Source organism: Vollenhovia emeryi, unplaced genomic scaffold (assembly GCF_000949405.1).
Source record: "Vollenhovia emeryi isolate VEMERY1.0 unplaced genomic scaffold, V.emery_V1.0 DF939245.1, whole genome shotgun sequence".
In the NCBI taxonomy this organism is placed as follows: domain Eukaryota; kingdom Metazoa; phylum Arthropoda; class Insecta; order Hymenoptera; family Formicidae; genus Vollenhovia; species Vollenhovia emeryi.
The window spans coordinates 355,225-373,687 of NW_011967121.1; the positions used below are offsets into that span (position 1 = coordinate 355,225).

The 18,463-nt window shown below is 43.8% G+C and overlaps 1 long non-coding RNA gene across 1 annotated transcript in view; it reads left to right on the forward strand.

Moving 5' to 3' along the window:
- LOC105560012 overlaps positions 1-18,463 on the forward strand; it is a 175,379-nt gene that overhangs the window by 116,322 nt on the left and 40,594 nt on the right. The window contains exon 3 of the long non-coding RNA XR_001008789.1: positions 5,267-5,393. This is a non-coding gene — a long non-coding RNA (uncharacterized LOC105560012). The remainder of the gene's footprint in view (positions 1-5,266; positions 5,394-18,463) is intronic.

The window sequence follows — 18,463 nt, forward strand, 5'->3', positions numbered from 1 at the left end:
TATGTCGCGGCTTATAAATAAGAATGAACGTATTAGTATGCGCACGGTGTAACGCCGAGGAATCAGCAATACCTTTCCCCGTGTGCGCACTTCTTATCGATTCACTGTTCTCGGTGTCGTCGAATTCAAAATTCCGCGCCGCGTCGATCTCTTCACGCGCATGCAGAAAACAGACTAGAGCGTGATTAAATGCGGAAATGCAACAGCTCGAGGAGGTGACCACTTAATGTAATCATGCGGCGATGCCCGAGAAATTATTATGAAATCCTTACGCAATTCCCATGCAATCGGTTCGTCTTCATTTTCAAGTTTCTTCGTTTGTTACTCTCTAAAAGTCAATCAATGAATTATCACTGGAAAACAGTGAACAATCGCTGATTCGCATTTATAAGTATACTACTGAAAATTGCAGTGGTATAGTTGACTGTGAATCAGTGACTATTCACTGTTTTCAGTGATAATCCACTGATTGACTTTCAGAGAGTAGACAATAAACATTAAATTGGAACATTTTCTCAGCTTATTTTCATTGTCCCAAAGAACTGATTTCTTTTAGCGAATATCCAAATATATACTGTGGTTCATATCTACAGGGTGTCACGTAATATCCGCCTCACCTCTTATTTACGGATAGAGCGGACTAGACTGAGTCGAAAAGTCCCCTACCATTTTGCAATTTTCGCAATAGTTAACGAGTTACTAATTATTAAAACTCGCTGTCTTGGCTCGCGATGAGACGCGGCCGTCCCACGATTGGCGCGCGGGGAGTTGTTTATTATACGTAGCCCTTGCCGCGCGCCTAGCAACGCCGATCGCGAGACGGCCGGGCTAAGACAGCGATTTTTAGTAATTAATAACTCGTTAACTATTGCGAAAATTGGAAAATGGTACAGAACTTTTCGACTCAGTCTAGTCCGCTTTATCAGTAAAGAAGAGGTGAGGCGTGTATTACGTAACACCTTGTATAAACGCCTATTATTCTTTATATAATACGACCGAAGTTAATGCTGTTAGAAGAACAGTGAGTTGAAACGTTGATATACTTTGGTGCGCAAATTTAAAACAATAAACAGGAGATACAAATACACAAATTACTTCTCGTTAAGACCGCGGTGAGACTAGTGGGAAAAGTGGCAAGCAAGGAAACACGTTTTCTACCTAACCGAATACCACAGTCTCAATTGAAATTACCTCTACAAGCAAATACTTATTAATAAAGTAAAAAAAAATATAATGTTTTGAGGAAATCTAACGGCTCTTTGAGATTTAACAGCGTCATATTTTTAAGCGTGCCTACAAGAAAATTATTTTGAATATAATGAAATCGTGTGAAATCAAACAAAATCATGTAATATGTGAGACAACATTTTAACTAGCGATTCCCTCCCTCCCTGCAATAGCTCGTTTTCTGCGAACGATCATTAAAATACGAAAAGAAATGCAAATAATTTATTCGCACTTTATACGTATCAATGGGATACGGGAAATGACTTGATGCACACGCGGAATCTTCAATAACCTCGGAATTAGTATTTTGCGATATCACTCGGTAAAAATTGTTCGACAGGAAGGCGTTACGATTGTCGAGATCTCTCTTTGCGGCGTTTGCGGCGTCCGTTCCGGGTCCGTTCTTTTTGGGTTCGTCGATTTTTCTCCGCGCTTAACTCTTGTTCCTCTGTCGCTCTGACTTTACGGTGCTTCGCACGTTTCGCGCGCGCGAAATCCCGCCGCGAGCTTTGCGGTGAGCAAACCGAACGGTATCGATTTCAGTTTTACGTAGAGTGGAGCGTAGTGGCGGGACGCCCGGCCTCAATCGCGCTCGGGCCGATTTCAATCGAGTCGATCCGAACCACTGATTAAAACGATCGTAGGCGCGCGCGCGCGCGCGCTCTCCGACTGACCGGAGAGAGTGTATATACCGGTGGATTCGGATGTATCTCGGCGAGCCAACTATCTCGTCAATGAGATAAAGCTCGAATGGATTAAAGGAAGAGCCGTCGTGCGAATGCAGTGCTATTCGGCGAGGCGGTGGGCGAGGGTGTCGTGGGGGCAGGGGGACGGTAGAAGAAGGGAAGATAATAGGGGGAAGGGGGATGGTGCTGGAATCCGACTCGCGAATGCGTTTATCTCGATCCGCCGAGGTCGCGTTACATGTTCGCCGCTGAGAAGCATTTCATCAACGTCATTCGCCCGCAGCCCTCATCTCCCTTCCGCCGTCCCCCCCCCTCCCCCCCCCCGGTCCCTCTCGCCTTTTGTTTCCATTTCTTCTCCCACTTGCTCGTTATCTCGCTTTCACTCTTTCCCTCTGTTTTTCGTCCCCCTCCCTCTCTCTCTCCCCCCTCTCTCCTCTCTCTTTCTCTCTCTCTCTCTCTCTTCGTGTCTTTACTCACACTCCCCCCCCTCTCTTCCTCTTTCTCACACACAAACCTTTGTATTCTCTTCCTTTATGGACCTTCTCTCTGTGCGATTTTGTTTTCCTTCCGCTGATCTCTTTTTGTTTTCACGACGTGCGGAGCGCGAATATTTCCTCGCCTTTGCTCGGTGGGTCTGGTATCGGAGCGGACGTGTTTCGTTTAAACGAGAGACGGTAGGTGGAAACGACGACGCTGTCGACGGTGCTGTCTGTGGCGATTCGTCGTCGTCGCGAAAACGAACGCGGTAACATCCTGCCGTGCGGACAAATGTGCGCGCTCCTAGGGTCCTCGGGTATCATAAATGATACTCATCGGTTTTTATAGCGAGCCATTATAACTCACGACAAGTCATTGAACACGGAGAAACAATCGTCTCTCCCTAGCTCATTCTTTTAGGTCGTTACGGCCGAAGAGAGTGGAGCCAACTCGGCTGATTGCGAACGTGACGACGTGATATTTAAATGACGGTTAAACCAGTTTTAAATACCCTTTAAATATTTTACGTTAACCACGTATACTTCTGCATTTTCGCGATTTTACATCATGTCATTTCCTCGCCTTTTCTCACGCGGGATCTCTTGACACGAAGTTATATAATATTAATTTAAACTCGATAGAATTCGAAATTTATTACAATGGTAGATGAGAGTCTTCTATTATGAGATGGCAGATTTTCAGCACCCAAATTCAATCACAAATCTTTTTTGCAACGATCCCACGATCTAACAATGAATTTTCTACCAAACAGATTTCGCTCCAAGAGCAACAAATTCATGGTGGAAAAGGGAATGCTGGAGTGATTCTGCACTTTTGCACCTTTTGCACTTAAAACTGTCTGTTTCATGGAAACATTTGTGTAATATACAAATTCAATGGCTCACGTGTACAGATCGAAAACAGCTTGCTATTCCGGCTAAATTAAAGAACAATGTGGCATCATTGAAACTAAGTTTGTAAGTCTAATAAAAATTAATAGTGAGCAACACACATACCACATGTACTGTATGTGTGTGTCACTCACTATTATTTCTTATCAGACTTACAAACTTAGTTTCAGTGATGCCATATTGTTCTTTCATTTAGCCGGAATAGCAAGCTGCTTTCGATCTGTACACGTAAGTCATTTAATTTGTATATTACACAAGTGTTTCCGCGAACTGATAGTTTCTAGGTTAGGAAGGTGCAAAAGTGCAGAATCACTCCAGCATCCCCTTAATTTAACCGAAACCCCACTATTCCACATTAGGATCCCTATCTCATAATAGGAGACTTTCCTTTATATAAGATGACGAAGTGAAGAAACACCAACTAAAAATTGTAGATAAAAATACTCGGTGATACCGAGACACCTTGTATACATCCGAAATGTATGCACACGGGGACAGAATTTTTTCGTGAAATTTATCCTGAAAACTATGCGATCGTGGGACAACGTGGCATTTCGAAGTTTTTTTTTTAATCTTACCATACATTCTCTACTAATAATTGTAAACTTATAAAATTCTTCGAAGTGCCAAGTTGTTCCACGATTACATAATTTTAAGAGAAAATTCTCATCGTGTACGCGCGTTTCATGCGTTCCTTGAGCCCGCGTGCGATACGATCGCGCACATGGGCGCAATTTTTTCGGAAGTCGACGAAAGAAATTTACCTGTGCCGGTGAATGCGCAACCGTTTTTTTCCGCGATCATTGCGGAAGATAAGCCGAGCTCACACGAGTTCCGCTAGTCTATCGGGAGGATCGCATTCAGCGCGGGCATAAGATGAGAGTCAGGTTGCCGCATTTAACGCTAAATGGGCGATGAGAATGTCGACTGATGAAGCATTTGCGTGCGGCGTTTTTTCGCACGGTTAAGGGGTTTTGGTACGATCAAATCTGAAAGAATTGTTCAACAGCGCATCGAGCCTATTTTTTTTCACCTACATACACGTTTTTCTTGTTGAAGAAAGCGAAAGCCAAGGTGTAATGCCGATTTTCAAGCTCGCATTGAGCGCACATTTTGATTCACAGCAATTTAAAAGGAAACAAGGGAATATTCCTTGAATTTTAAACTGCAGTATAAATAAATCGAGACGTTTTCTATAAATACACGTGTACAGTACTGGCCAAAAGTATATCGCCTTTCGATTTTTTGAGCACAACTAGTTTTAAAGTGCGCGAATGGAAAATTCGAGAATCACGGTGTACTTTGTCAAATTTTATTACCCTTCGTGTACAAGGTGCATCCCTTTGCCTGCCTGTTATCGAGTAAAATTTTGAGCACATTCGACGTACTTTGACGAAAGTTATCAGAAAACCTAAAAACGAACTAATTTTGACTGGTACTGTATGTATGTTATGTATATATATAATTTTTCTTTTACTTTTTTATTCAGATTACAATTCAATAGAGTTTATCGGCGACAGCTACATCCGTAATTGCGTTTATAGGAATTTCCTCTTTTTTTAATCTAAATTATAATTAAATGGAATTTGTCGGCGACAGCTGCTTCCTTTTTTTAACCACATTATAATTGAAAAGAGTTTATTGACGACAGCTACATATACAGTTGCGTTTGTAGAAACTTTTTCTTTTCTTTTCCCCTAAACATGTCATAGACATTATTGTTGTCTGCCGAATCACTTTGTATAATACAAGACTGCGTATTAAAGCGATTCCGTTTCCGCCGTTACACCGAGAACCTGTCCACGCGCGCGTATCGCGAGGCGCGTAATACAATCGCGATAATTCGCCGTGTAGTACAATTATTGTGGAATTAACCGCGTCTCAAGGGCGCGGCTTTGCCGACTTAACGTTATGCGGCGGCGCGATTATTACGACATTAATTTCATTTTATGCTTCCCGTTGCAGGTCCAAAGGCGCGGAATAATTCGGAACAACGGCCGCGCTTCGCCCCGCCTCGCCTCGTCTTTTGCAGAAAACAATCCTCCGTTATTAGACGACTGCAATAAGCCGTAATCGCCGGGCCGAAAGTAACGTGAGTACCCAAGCACCGCCACGTCGTCCTTCCCTCTCGGCCGTGCTCGCGGATTCCGCGCGCCGATCTTTCGACGATCGTTTTCGAAACGTGTTTTCGTTCCGTGCCACTTCCACGGTGGAGGGAGATAGGAAATTTCTCACATGGAGTTCTCCTTTTCTGTTATCTTTTCCCCTTTACCTGGCGCGTTCGATGTTAGTTTTCCGCATTGACAGTGGAGTGTGGCGCGTTTCGAGAGAGAGAGAGAACCGAAATAGAATTATCCGGACTGGCTGCTCACCCAAGTGGCACGCGGGCCCAGACAGCGTCTTCTAAACTGTCGGTCTGATTTCTGCCGTCGTGATAGCCGACATTAAGAGTTTGATGGGCGGCTTTACTTATATTGCTATGCGCGCGAAGCTCGTAATTATGATTTATACTCTTTCTCCGCTATATCCACTCTCCAAACATCCTGCAGTTTATACATAATAGCGCGAGTTGTAATATACCGTTGCGGCGAGATGGTACTCGAGACATTATTTCTGTGTCTATCATCTATCACGGTACGCTGCACACGGACCAATTAATCTTAATTGTACATTCGCATTGTGGGGGAACGCGTTTGAGAAAGAACAATTATTTGTTCTCCTTTTCGCGGAGTGCCATTACCTTTTCTCTCTCTCTCTCTCTCTCTCTCTCTCTGTCTTTTATTTCACGTAACGCAAACGCGATCCCGCGTTTTAAGGCCGCCGGATAAATGCACGTCCGAAAATTGCGGCGACCGAGACGACGTCTGTTTCGACATCGCGATGCGCCAACCAAAGTTAAATTTTTCAAGCCACTTGTCCGAACGCGATTTGCCTCTCGATCGGCACAATTTTTGCAATACACTTCTGAATACTCGCCATCGCTTACGCGCGAACTGGCCGAGCTTTTCATCGAAACAGAATAGTAGTCGACGTGAAAGGGCAAAAGAGACGGGAAGAGGAAAAAACGAAAGGATAAATGGAGAGGCGGCGTGTATGTTATCGAACGAATACGTCGATGTGTCGGGGCGGAATCGACATTCCAACTACCGCGCGTGAATTTTTATATACGCCAGACGGAAATTCGGGATAGTCAATCTTACCGGGGGTTCCGGGAGAAATAAAAATCCGAATGACAGGCGCGCTTTGCGAAATGAGACTCGCGCCGTTCTGAGAAAGTCGAGGAAAAAATCGGGTAAAGCCACGTTATCGCGGCCGCTGGTGCCCGACGAGAGGGCACAAGATTAAAGAGGAGGCATTCATTACCGAGAAATTGCGCCGGAAGTTCTAAACCATCGGGTATCCGAACTGCCGCTAATGGCATGTGTTTCTAATCACTAGGGGTGCGCCGACAACAGAAATTTTCGGGAGAGGAGACCCGGCGTCGCGGGGTCGGAATTGAATTCGGCCCGGTATTATTTCCGATTATCCTCAGTTTTTCAGACAGTACGCGATACCTCTCGACCGATACCCGCGGGTGCAACCGATCGCTCAAACCTCAACTCGTATTTCCTGATTATTTTTCCCTCGTCTTTTTCCTCAACCTCGATATGAATTTTCATCCAGCGTCGAGGCGGATCGCCCCGGCGTGACCGGTTATTATCGGGCCCTCGGCCGAGCCGAATAGAGCCCGAAAAAATAGCCGGTTCCTGACCCGCGTTCGCGAAGGGACAAAAATTCGAAGCCGCATTTTCAGACCACGGCGAGAGCTCGTCGTACACGCTAGTAATTGTCTTCGAGGCTTTAAGACACCGTCGAAAAAAATTAGGTAATTAAGATGGCCGCCCGCGGCACGCACCCCGTCCCGTCGCGCTCGTTGCGCTCTCGCCTCCTTTGGTCGAGACGAGGTTTTTACCATGCTGGATGCCGCGACCGCTATGATATTGCATGCCGGCGGAATTTTGATGCCGTACGTGTGCCGTATATGGGTATGGATGTCCGCTAGTGCCTAATTTCACGACTCCTTAACCCTCGAACGCGAAATCCCTCGAACGCTACGGCGTCGAAAGAAACGTTGCCGTAGCGAATAGCGAAACGTAAAAAAAGAAGAGATAAAATCATCTTTTTTTTTTAAAGCGGAGCCATATAGATCCCATTGTACCGAAAACGGAAAATTTATGGTGCGCGCTGAGGACCGGCCCTGTTTGGTAGCGGAGGAGCATTCAGCTCAAGACTCTTTTGAACAAACAAACCTTTCTTCGGGTCAGCTTCAAACGAGAAAATCCATTTTTCAAACGGAAACTGTATCGACTGCCGAACGCTTATGTTGCGCTCCTGTAGCGCAGATTTTGTCAAAAATATCGTTCGCTCGGGACGCAACGTAAAGAAGCACTGGCCTCCTTTCTTTCTTATTAATCATTCCATCAGTCTTGCGTGTTTTAATTAAACACCCCGCGTCTAATATTCTTACGTCGCCACGACGGACCGTCGTTCCAAAGTTGTTAATCCTCAAACAACGATTTGAATACGGATATTCAAATAATGTATAATTACGCAACAAAGCCGTGTATCGCGAAGTTAAGCCTGGGACATTTAACTAGATCTCACTTTAATAGAACTTTTAACTTGAGAATTAATTACAGCGATATTTAATGGTGAATTTGAAAGAGCAGTGATATAAAGAATATAGCGTTCCGTCACACAAAGCTTTATTAAGCAAAAAAAAAGAAGAAAAGGAACAATTCTTAATTGGATAAAGAATCCAGGGGAACTTAAAAGAATGGACGTAATTTTAAAATATTCTCTATAAACTTGGCTCCCGCTTTCTTATATTTCTTTATCTGACATCGCGAGATGACAGGCTGCAGAAACTTATCTTTGTTATCGCAATGAAATAAGAAACGCTGGTTTCTCCGTCATTACAGCTGCGATTAAGACAAGAAAATTACTCGATTCAAGCACTCGCGCGACCAAGAGGTGTCGTTAAGGTTCTGAAAAAAAAAAGAATCTCGCGCCACTCCGTCGCGCGGTCGAAAGGAACTTTTAGCCTTCGAGAGATACTGGACGGAGGAACGTAAGAGAAGCGAAGCTGAGAAACACACATCCGCCGCGCATCCCCCAAATTACCGTCACGTTCCCGGGCGAGGGAATAGTGATTTCGGACTGGAGAATCTCGAGATTAAAAACCCCGGGCGTTTCGCCGGGAGATGCCCGTGGTCGAGTATCGAGCGAGAAACGTCGGGGGGAAGGAAGCGGCGTATCGCCGACGGCGAGGAGATCGAGAAGGAGCGTGTCCCGTACTACCGCGATAACTGGCGTGATTCCAACGGACAAAGCGAGGAGGGTGGCAAGAAGGGCGAGATGGAGGCGCAGACACGACACCCGAAAACGGGTCCAGCCGTTCCCGAAATAGGCGCCTGGAATGCCGCTCCTCCGCAACGGCTATTCCCTCTATCAGGACTTCGCGTCCGTGTCACCCGTCTGTCTCCCTCCCTCCCTTCTTCCTTCACCCTGCGCCGCCAAGTCCGTCTCGATCCCTGGCCGCGCGCATGCCATTATCCTCGGCTATCATTAGGCCTCAACCGTCAAATTTCGATAACGTTACCGATTTGTAGGCTCTAATAAAGAAATGACGCCTGTGCCTTATGCTAATGGATCGCCCGATCGCTACTTGGACCTCGGCTACTCCGTAGCGATAAGCAACCGGACACGGATACGCGTCGACATTATAAAGGAATTGGAAATGCAGCTAACGATTCCTCGCGCATTCCTGTCTCACTAAATATGGATGCACAGGGTGTTTTTGTAATACCCGCCTCGCCTCTTATTTGCGGACGGAGCGGGTCGAAATTGCGGAGACCGAGTCGAAAAGTCCTCTATCATTTTGCAACTTTCGCAATAGTTAACGAGTTATTAATTATTCAAAATCGCTGTCTCAGCCCGGCCTACCGCCCGATTCAAGTGCGTGGTGCGACGCGGCTGTACCGCGATCGTTGCTAGGCGCGCGGGGAGCCGTTGCTGTGTGTCATATCGTGGGACGGCCGCATCTCGCCGTGCGTTTGAATCTGGCGGGACTGAGCCAGCGATTTTTAATAATTAGCGACTCGCTAACTATTGCGAAAATTGCCAAACGGTACAGGACTCTTCAACTCAGTCCAATCCGCTCTATCTGTAAATAAGAGGCGAGGCGGGTGTTACGTAACACCCTGTATATCGCAATAAGGACAGCTTCGATTCGATTGCGACCGCTCGAACATTTTTTCCCACGAATACTTTCTCGAGTCTAATGACAATGTGAAATTACTGTCGATGTTAATATTTTGTGTTTCGAGCGCGCGTTTAATAAGCTCGCGTTTGACTACGAATTCGCGCGGAAGTCGAAAGCTGGAATATCAACCCGTCCCCCTTTTACAAGGAGAATGTCTGGCGACGTTGCTGTACTTGAAATTAAAAGGTGTTTCAGCGTCAGCCCTCTGTGTCGTTTCGCGTGATCATTTTCGCGCGCATCACTTTGTTCTCTGAGAACGAGCAAATATCATACGGCGGTACGACTACACTTTTCCACCCACGCCTCTCTACGACTACGAAGCTGAAGAGGCCATTCGTGCGATCTCGGAAGACATCATACCGAGAAAGAGAGAGCGAGAGAGAGAGAGAGAACGGCGGGCAGTGGCAAAGGGGGCGAAGCAGAGGAGACGGAGGCCACCGAGAAGGATACCGATGGCATTTAGTAGCTTCGCTCGGAACGTTTTAGATAATGACTGGGTGGATTACTGGATCTAGACGAGAAAGGACGGCCTTCTTTCCCTCTCGTTCGATTCCGCCGCCGCCGCCGTTACTCGAGAGAATCAAAACGAGGAGTGGAAACGGGATGCCAGAGGATCGGAGAGCGCGAGAAAGAGCCAGGGACGGTGAAGGATCGACCGAGGTGCAGGAAGAAACGAAGATGAAGATGGTCCCGGCTCCGCGTCCTGGCGATAGCGAGCTTTCATTCCGAGGCATTATTCACATTCGTTGCCGGGCACGCGGACGTGGCGGAAAACTCGCCTGAGCGAGAAACATTGCGTTTTCGAGTGCGTTGGCAGAAAGAAAAAAAAGAAGAGAGAGGAGAGACCACTGTGCGTGCCGCCGTCCGTTCGCCATCCCGCTCGTACGTGTTGCGGCGACCGACGCAATGCGCGCCGGGTTTAGGTCGGCAGCCTCGATTTTTTTCTCTCCCCCGTTTTTGCACGGCGCGCCTCTATTTGAGCGGCGCGCTTCTCTTTTCCGGCCGGTGGTTGCGCAACGAGAGCGCCGCGCGTATATGTATATCGTTTGCGATAGCACCGAATCGCGCGCCGAGAGAGGTGCTATCATCGATGCAGAAAGGAGTTGACCAACGGACACAGAGTGTGATTCACTAAAATTGGTATATTTAAATATCGGGGATTGGAGGCTACACACGAACTTTTTCAATCTCTGAGGGTTTTTCCACCGGGGTTTTTTTCCCTCTCTCTCCCCTTAAATGTGAAGTTCTAATTATTCTAATGAATGTTGTCATATGGAAAAGGATTTAAAGCGACCTAAAAGCGGGCGGTTTAATGAGCTGTCGCGATGAAGAAACGTATAAGGAAGCCGGGAGCCGTAATTGTTCTAATAAAGTTGTAACGAAGAAACGTTTAGAAAAATGTAAAGTCGTAACCGATTTAACGATCCGTCGCACGACCGTGGAAAAGTATTTATTGTTTTCTCGAAACATTCCCTTGCGCAGTTTTTCTATCGAATTTCTCATATTGTAGGACAAAATGTTTCCGCGGGGGATTAGAAATCGGAACTAATTAACCGAGCAAGCATTACGATTGCGCCTCAAAAGAAACTAATACAATAGATAATAATTGTACGACATAAATGTTTCACTTAATTTTCGACTATTCGTAATTCATTGCGAATTCGCGTAACATAACAATCGTATATTCAAGGGAGACACGTGGATATCCCGATTCTAATCGGTCACTTCGTATAACGAAGAACTTTGCAGGGAAGAAATGAAAAAAAAAGCGCTGTGTGTGCAATAGTTTGAGCTCCGCGAGAACTGGCTCCGCTACTGTTCTCTCTCCTTCTATTTCTTTTCGTTGAATGTGGTCGCGCATGTAATCGAAAAATATGAATTTGCGGACGATAACAGAGGAACAGAATCGTTTTAGGAAAAATTGAATACGGCGCAACGTTGTGCTCGAACACGTGCGAAAATTAGATTCGAGCGCTGGATTGTTTCGCGACTTCCTTTTTTTTCGGCGCAAATGCGTTTGCACAAAATAACAGGAGATAGGAACGAAACGCGGATTAGAGATAAGAATGCGCGGGATGATTTTAAACGTCAATACTTTTAACGGAGAGGCACGTGAATATATCCCGTTTGCGCAAAGATCTTTTTCATTTTTAGTGTTTCGTGCTACTAAACGTGATGTAATGAGATAATTTTTATTTTTCTCACAATTTTTCTGATGAAATTTATATTATAGATGTATTCTGAAAATATACAGGGTGTATTAAAACCACCGGATATCCTTTTAATCGCATATTCCTTAGAAAATTTTAAGAGGAAAATTCTAATAAAAAAAAATGTCGAGGCTATGATAGTTTTTAAATAATAAGCGATTATATTTCACAAATGACAGGCCTGAGATTTCGCGCGCTCAGGCACGGCGACACGACGAGTGCTAAAAGTGTTCCTATGTGTTTCGCGAGCGAGCGAGAACCAAAGTCACCGTTTAACAGGACAGAAAATATTTGGGAACACGATGATCCGGTTATTTTGAAAACTTGAGGATAAAGAGAGGCAGGAGACTAGATTGAATCTAACTGAAAATTCCAAGTTCACTCAGAATATCGGAGATATTAATAAGATGTTACACAAAGTTAACAAAAGAAATGGTTAAAGATAACAAGAGGAACAATTAATTCGAGAATGAATCGTTAAGTCTGTTGTGAAAGTTGTCACTATGCTAAAAAGGGGCGATATTCGTAGGAACACCTTTATCACTTGTCGTGTCGCCGTACCTGAGCGCGCGAAATCTCAGGCCTGTCATTTGTGAAATGTAATCGCTTGTTATTTAAAAACTATTATAGCCTCGATATTTTTGTATTAGAATTTTGGTCTTGAAAGTTTCTAAAGAATTTATGATTAAAAGGATATCCGGTGGTTTTAGTACACCCTGTATATGTAAAATCTGCATTTCGCAACTCAGAATCTCATACCGGACAATACTTTAATGGGTTTGCAATTAATTAAAAGATCTTATTATAATATAATAATATCGAGGTCACAATAGATTTCGTATTATAAGCAAACTCTCGAATTCGGCAAAATACTATTAAATTATTATATGGTATTGTATAGGATCCTGCGCACGATGTGTAATATCCTGCGTATTAACAGAAAAGATAATATAATACAAATATAATACGATTTGTGTAACAATAAAACGCGATATTTTGTTATTACAGCAATAAATTTTCAGTGATAAAACGAAATTTATCGTTTTTAATAATTTTTCGGGATTTCTGCATTTATCAATAATCTCTTATCATCGGAAAGTTATTACGTTATCTTATTGATCCAATCTCTTCAATCTTTTCAATTAGCCCGATCGAGCCTGAAATCTCGATTACGAGTATAAAATTTTCACGGGATTTACTCAGGGATTATGTACTTCGAGTAGCGAATTCTGTTTTTTCTTTTTTGTTTTTGCATTTATGCAAAACCGAATCACCGCTCGCGCAGAATATGAATTTGCGCGCGATTTTACTCGTGCCAGCCGATAAGACCAACGAGCTTTTCAACAAGGTGAGGTGAGAGGAGCCAATCACGCGGGTAGGTCGGCGCACGATGCTTTTAGAAAACGGACGGGAGAGGATCATCCAGCTTGTATTTGTATTTAAATTGAAATGCACGCGCGCATCGGCGATCACGTCGGAATACGGGGTTACGTGAACGTGATAAAGCCGAAGTAGGGTGGCCAACAAACTCATTCGATGCTCACTTTGGTACTTTTTAAATACAGTACAACGCGGGGTAATTAAACGTTGAACAGTGCTTTCGGGAAGAGGAATGGAGAGTACGGGCGAGAAATAGAAGTTAATCCCCAACGTGACTGTTTCCAAAGAGCCGCCGAGTATCGCGTGAAAATGTTTCTGGCAACCGGAGGAGCGTTGGTCGTTGCTCCGAATTAAAGTTGCGAGCGTGTAATAAATATTCACGGGTTTAAATGCGCATTTTTGGTTAATGGAAATGAGGAGTTGAGTGAAATTATTTAGGAAATATATAATTTCGCGTGTAATTACCACGCGAGAAGATAATAATTTGAACATAGTATACAATAACGCGTGAAATATTTCAATTAATATTGTATGTGTGCATAATTTATGCAATATCGAAACAATTACGAGACATTACCAGTTTTTATTTACCCTTTTATGAGCATCATTAAAGCGAATTTGCCAGGTCTTTGAAGTTGACACGCCGAGATGCAAATTTTTACAAAATTCATATGATTTCATTATCCACAATTTGTTCACGGTTGCCCATAAATAATTGTTTTTATTTTAAAAAGATAAAGACGAACGAAACAGCTGAAATCCTTATTACGAGTAATTCCTGCATAAATTAAAAGAAATGCAAATTCGTTTGTGTTTCCTCGTTCGCTCGGTTTAGATCCTGTTTTACATAGTACAAATTGCGTGGCAAAAATTTAATTCTCGAATTACTAAATGCGGTTTTACTGGGTCTAATTATTATTTTAACATTTCACTTTTCATATCTTTTAGTTTCGGCTTAATCCACTAGCTACAAATAATGAAATAAACAAATAAACAATTTTTTAAATCAATAAGCATAATCGTCATTTTAGCAAAGCAATTGCCAGCTAATTGAAAATAAGAAAAGTGAAGCTGCAATACGATGCGCGATGCGTCGACAACATTAAAGCCCGTGTCAGACTACGGATTGAAATTGAGATTAGATTGAGTAAAAATCACTGAACTTCAGATTAGTAAACTTTATTCCGATTGGTCGAGTTTCAACCTAATCTCAGCTTAAACCCATAGTCTGACACGGGTTTAAATGCAATTATGCATCTGATTTTTCGCAAAGTACATTCAATATGATACACTACGACGTTGTGCATTGGATTTTCCAATCGAAAGTGGCGACTGCGATTCGAGGTGACAGTTGATTTCTTATATGCTCAATACTTAGCTGCAACCTGCAGGCTTTTCGCCTGGAACCGGAGGATATGTAAAAGTCAATATTTCTTAAACATACCAACTTCTTAGATGGACGTTTACAATTAGTCCTTTATGACAATTGTTGGCGAAACGTTTTCTTTAAATACCGATTCACGTCTGTTCGAAAGTTCGTCCTCTTTTTCGAAGCGCGTTGTATTTATTTGAAAGCTTATAATGGATTAGTTCAAGAATTTTTCCATTTCAAAGCTTTAAGATTAAGAAAACGGGTCGAGTCACGTCCGAAGAGACGACAAAGTTCAAACGAATCGCTGGGGAACAAAGATACAACGGAAAGGGGTTTTACGAGGGCGAAACAAAAAACAAAATATGTAAAGTTTGTACGTATTGGAAAAGAGCTGTTCCTACATTTTCTACAGATTAAGTAATTACGTTTAGGTACCCGAGGAGAAAAATGCAGCTGCCGTAACTGAAAACTGCACGCGGCAACTAAATTTCAGTTGTAAACTATGGATATTTAACATTTAGTTGCGATAGCTAAATATTTTGCCACCGCGCTTATTGCATTAGGTGCGACAGCCAACCCTCTGCTGTGATTCACAAATTTATAGTTACATAAAATATTTTTAACAAACCATGATTAGCTACGGTAGCGAATTTTCTTCTCAGTGCACTTGACGTAATTCCGCACATTATTTTCCACACAATGATTATCTTCCGCGGGGCATTTTTATACGGCAGCTCTTTGTTATACATTAGCGGTATACAGGGTGTGATGTAATACCTCACCTCTCATTTACGGATAGAGCGGACTAGACCGACTCGAAAAGCCCTCTACCATTTTCCAATTTTCGCGATAGTTAACGAGATATTAATTATTAGAAATTGCTGTCTTAGCCCGGCCTACCGATACAACGTATGGCAACGGCTACGTATAATAAACAACTCCCCGCACGCCTAGCAACGCCAATCGCGGGACCGCCGCGTCTCGTAGTGCGCTGGAATTGGGCGGTGGGCCGGGCTAAGACGGCGATTTTTAGTAATTAATAATTCGTTAACCATTGCGAAAATTGCAAAATGGTAGAGGACTTTTCGACTGAATCTGGTCCGCTCTATCCCTAAACAAGAGGTGAGGCGGGTATTACAAAACACCCCGTATAATGTTGTTCATTTATAACATTTTACACGTGCAATTCCGCATAGTTGCTCATAAATGAGCAGATCCGTTCAACGATATCGCGCGCGAAAGATCCTATTCTGCCACATTGACCGCGCGCGCGTTGAATTTAGCGCGTCAAATCTACCGTGCGCGTCGCATCTCGTAAAACTTTAAGCCCACCTAGCATTAAACCCGAAATGTCTGCGCGTTATTATACGGAATTAGCTCCGCGTGGCGATATTAGGCGGGAAATGCAGTTATAACTTTCGAGCGAGCAACGGCGCCCCGGCGATGTCGTTGCGGCGGGGCAATAATTTGCATACCGAAATTGCGACGTCGCGCGAGTATTCGAAATCGCGCGTCGCTTCATCGCGCCGCGCGACATCGCAGCCAATCGCGCCCGTCTGAGCGCCCGGTGTCAACCGAAGATATCGCTTTTTCCTCTTACGTCGCGCAAAGTCATTATCCCGCTGAACCTTATCCGCTCTCGCGCTCCTATCTTTTTCATAATGTACACGGATGAAAATCTATACCGTTTGCCCTTCCCGCGCTGCAAATCTCATTACGATTTTTTTACGCACAGACACATATTGCCAGTTAAAACAGCTGCGGGATAATACGAACATTTGCTCGGTTACGGCTCCCGTCTTTTTCGCGCCACTTTTTCGTCCGCCGTGCACTGTTTTTTCATCGGCGATAAAATTGGATAATAATGTATTTTTTAAAACGCGCGCGCACGCGTTAACGCAGGGGGGGGGGAATCCACTCGAGTACTTTGCGGTGAAAACGCTTCCCGGCTCGATCGGTGTGTTGCAGTTTCCATTTCAATTTTCCCGAAAGGCCAGGATACCGTATTAGCTTTCTATCTTTGACGAGAGTTACGAAATAACGTTTTCCAACAAAGACGCTCCTCGTCCGAGCGAAGCTAGATATCGACTGTTTATGGCAACGCGCGCCGGCTATAGCGAAAGTCACGTCGTCATTTAAGTCTTTAGAAAGTGCGGACAGGGTCGTTAGTGCGAAACGAAGACCATTTACAGTCGTAGGAGATATATCGCGATTACGTTCGGGAGCTAGCACGAATACCTGCCATTTTTTTACCTTTTCCCACGGCACAGTTAAAAGAGAGAGAGAGAGAGAGAGAGAGAGACACCGGCCCCTTTGTGCCCCTGGATGCTCGCGATCGAATCGCCTTGCTGTAATAATCGATTCTAACGAATCGAGACCGTCCGCGATGAAGAAACGGAGCCGATCGTCTCGCCTCCGTCGTTTCAATTTTTTCCCTCGCCCGCGCGTATCGTGAGAAAAAGGTTGACGCCTTCAGTGATAACGTCGAGCGAATCTTTAAACTCGAGCCGAAGAATTAAAAGAGCTCGTTCTCTAATCTCGATGCAAATCGATAGCTTCCGCGTACGGCGGCAAGCAAGAAGTTTGATGCCGGGGACGTGTTACACGTCCAACTTCTTGTCGCTGTAAAAGTCGCATACAATATAGCTATGCGCGTACATACATGTATATATATGACGTTTGCAGCAACTTTGATTACATTACACGCGCGGCAAAAATCTAATATCAAACTTGTTGACTACGTCGAAATGAATGTATGTTAATGTAACTCAAATTTATATTCGCCGTGTTGCGGGGAACAGAGTACAATAATCGGGACAAGCAAATGCATGTTTTTCGAGACGCAGGAGATGTAGAACATATCGAGTTTATCGGTTCTCAGATTTCCGCACTTTCATGTAACAGTACACAGTGTACGCTCTTATGAGATTATATATTATTCGAAAACTTTGTAAAATGCAGAGAGAGAGAGAGAGAGAAACCCTGATTTTTTCAAGAGAAGACTTCGTGCGGCGCATTTTGTACATTCGACCTGCTCGCGACTACTTTCGAAAATTAGACCTCATTTGAGAAATGGCAGAAGTTATAACGTTACTCTACCCGTATATTAGAGACATTAAAGGCCAACTTCTACTTGTTTACATACTCTTTTCCTGGCGCAGTGACATATTTATAACGAGTTGTGTGTTTCTTACCGCTCTTACGCTTTATCATAGACAGCGCACCGGCGTTGTACTTTCTGCATTCAGCCGTGTTCCGTGCTGCAAGAAAACTTGTCGCGGACGGCATTGTCGGCGTCGTCGACACGCTCATCTCTGTTTCTCCCCGGAGGATCATTGTTGAGCATCGAGCGCGACGGGTCCTCAAAGATAAGGGTGTACTTTTCTTACGGCTTACGTCGACATGTTCAACTATAATATTTCCTCGGTTAGTCGGCTGAACGTATAATTAAACTTGATACAGCGCTCACATCGCGAGGACACTGGCGAAATATCGACTCGCAACGCGAAACTCACCCGATCTAAGAAGACAGAGTTATCTTCTCTTATGAGATAGGTTTCCAATATGAGACAGTGGGTTTTCAACACCCAAATTCAATCACAAAGTTTTCTCCTTGTTTGCGACGTTGGCATTTGTGTATACATATAATTTTTTATTCACTAATTTTTAACGTATTCCAACGACATTTAATAATAATTAAAATGACCAGTCACGTACCTTTTAAATTTAATGTATCTTAATTATTGAATTAGGGTGTTGAAAAAAACCAAGTAAAGTCGAAACGTTCACCTATGTAAATTATTAAGAATATAGTTGATTTTTCTAACATCCTTTATAGTAGCTCGTTATTTTTGGCCTTTAAAACTTGCAATTTGTTTAAACATTCAACGTCCACT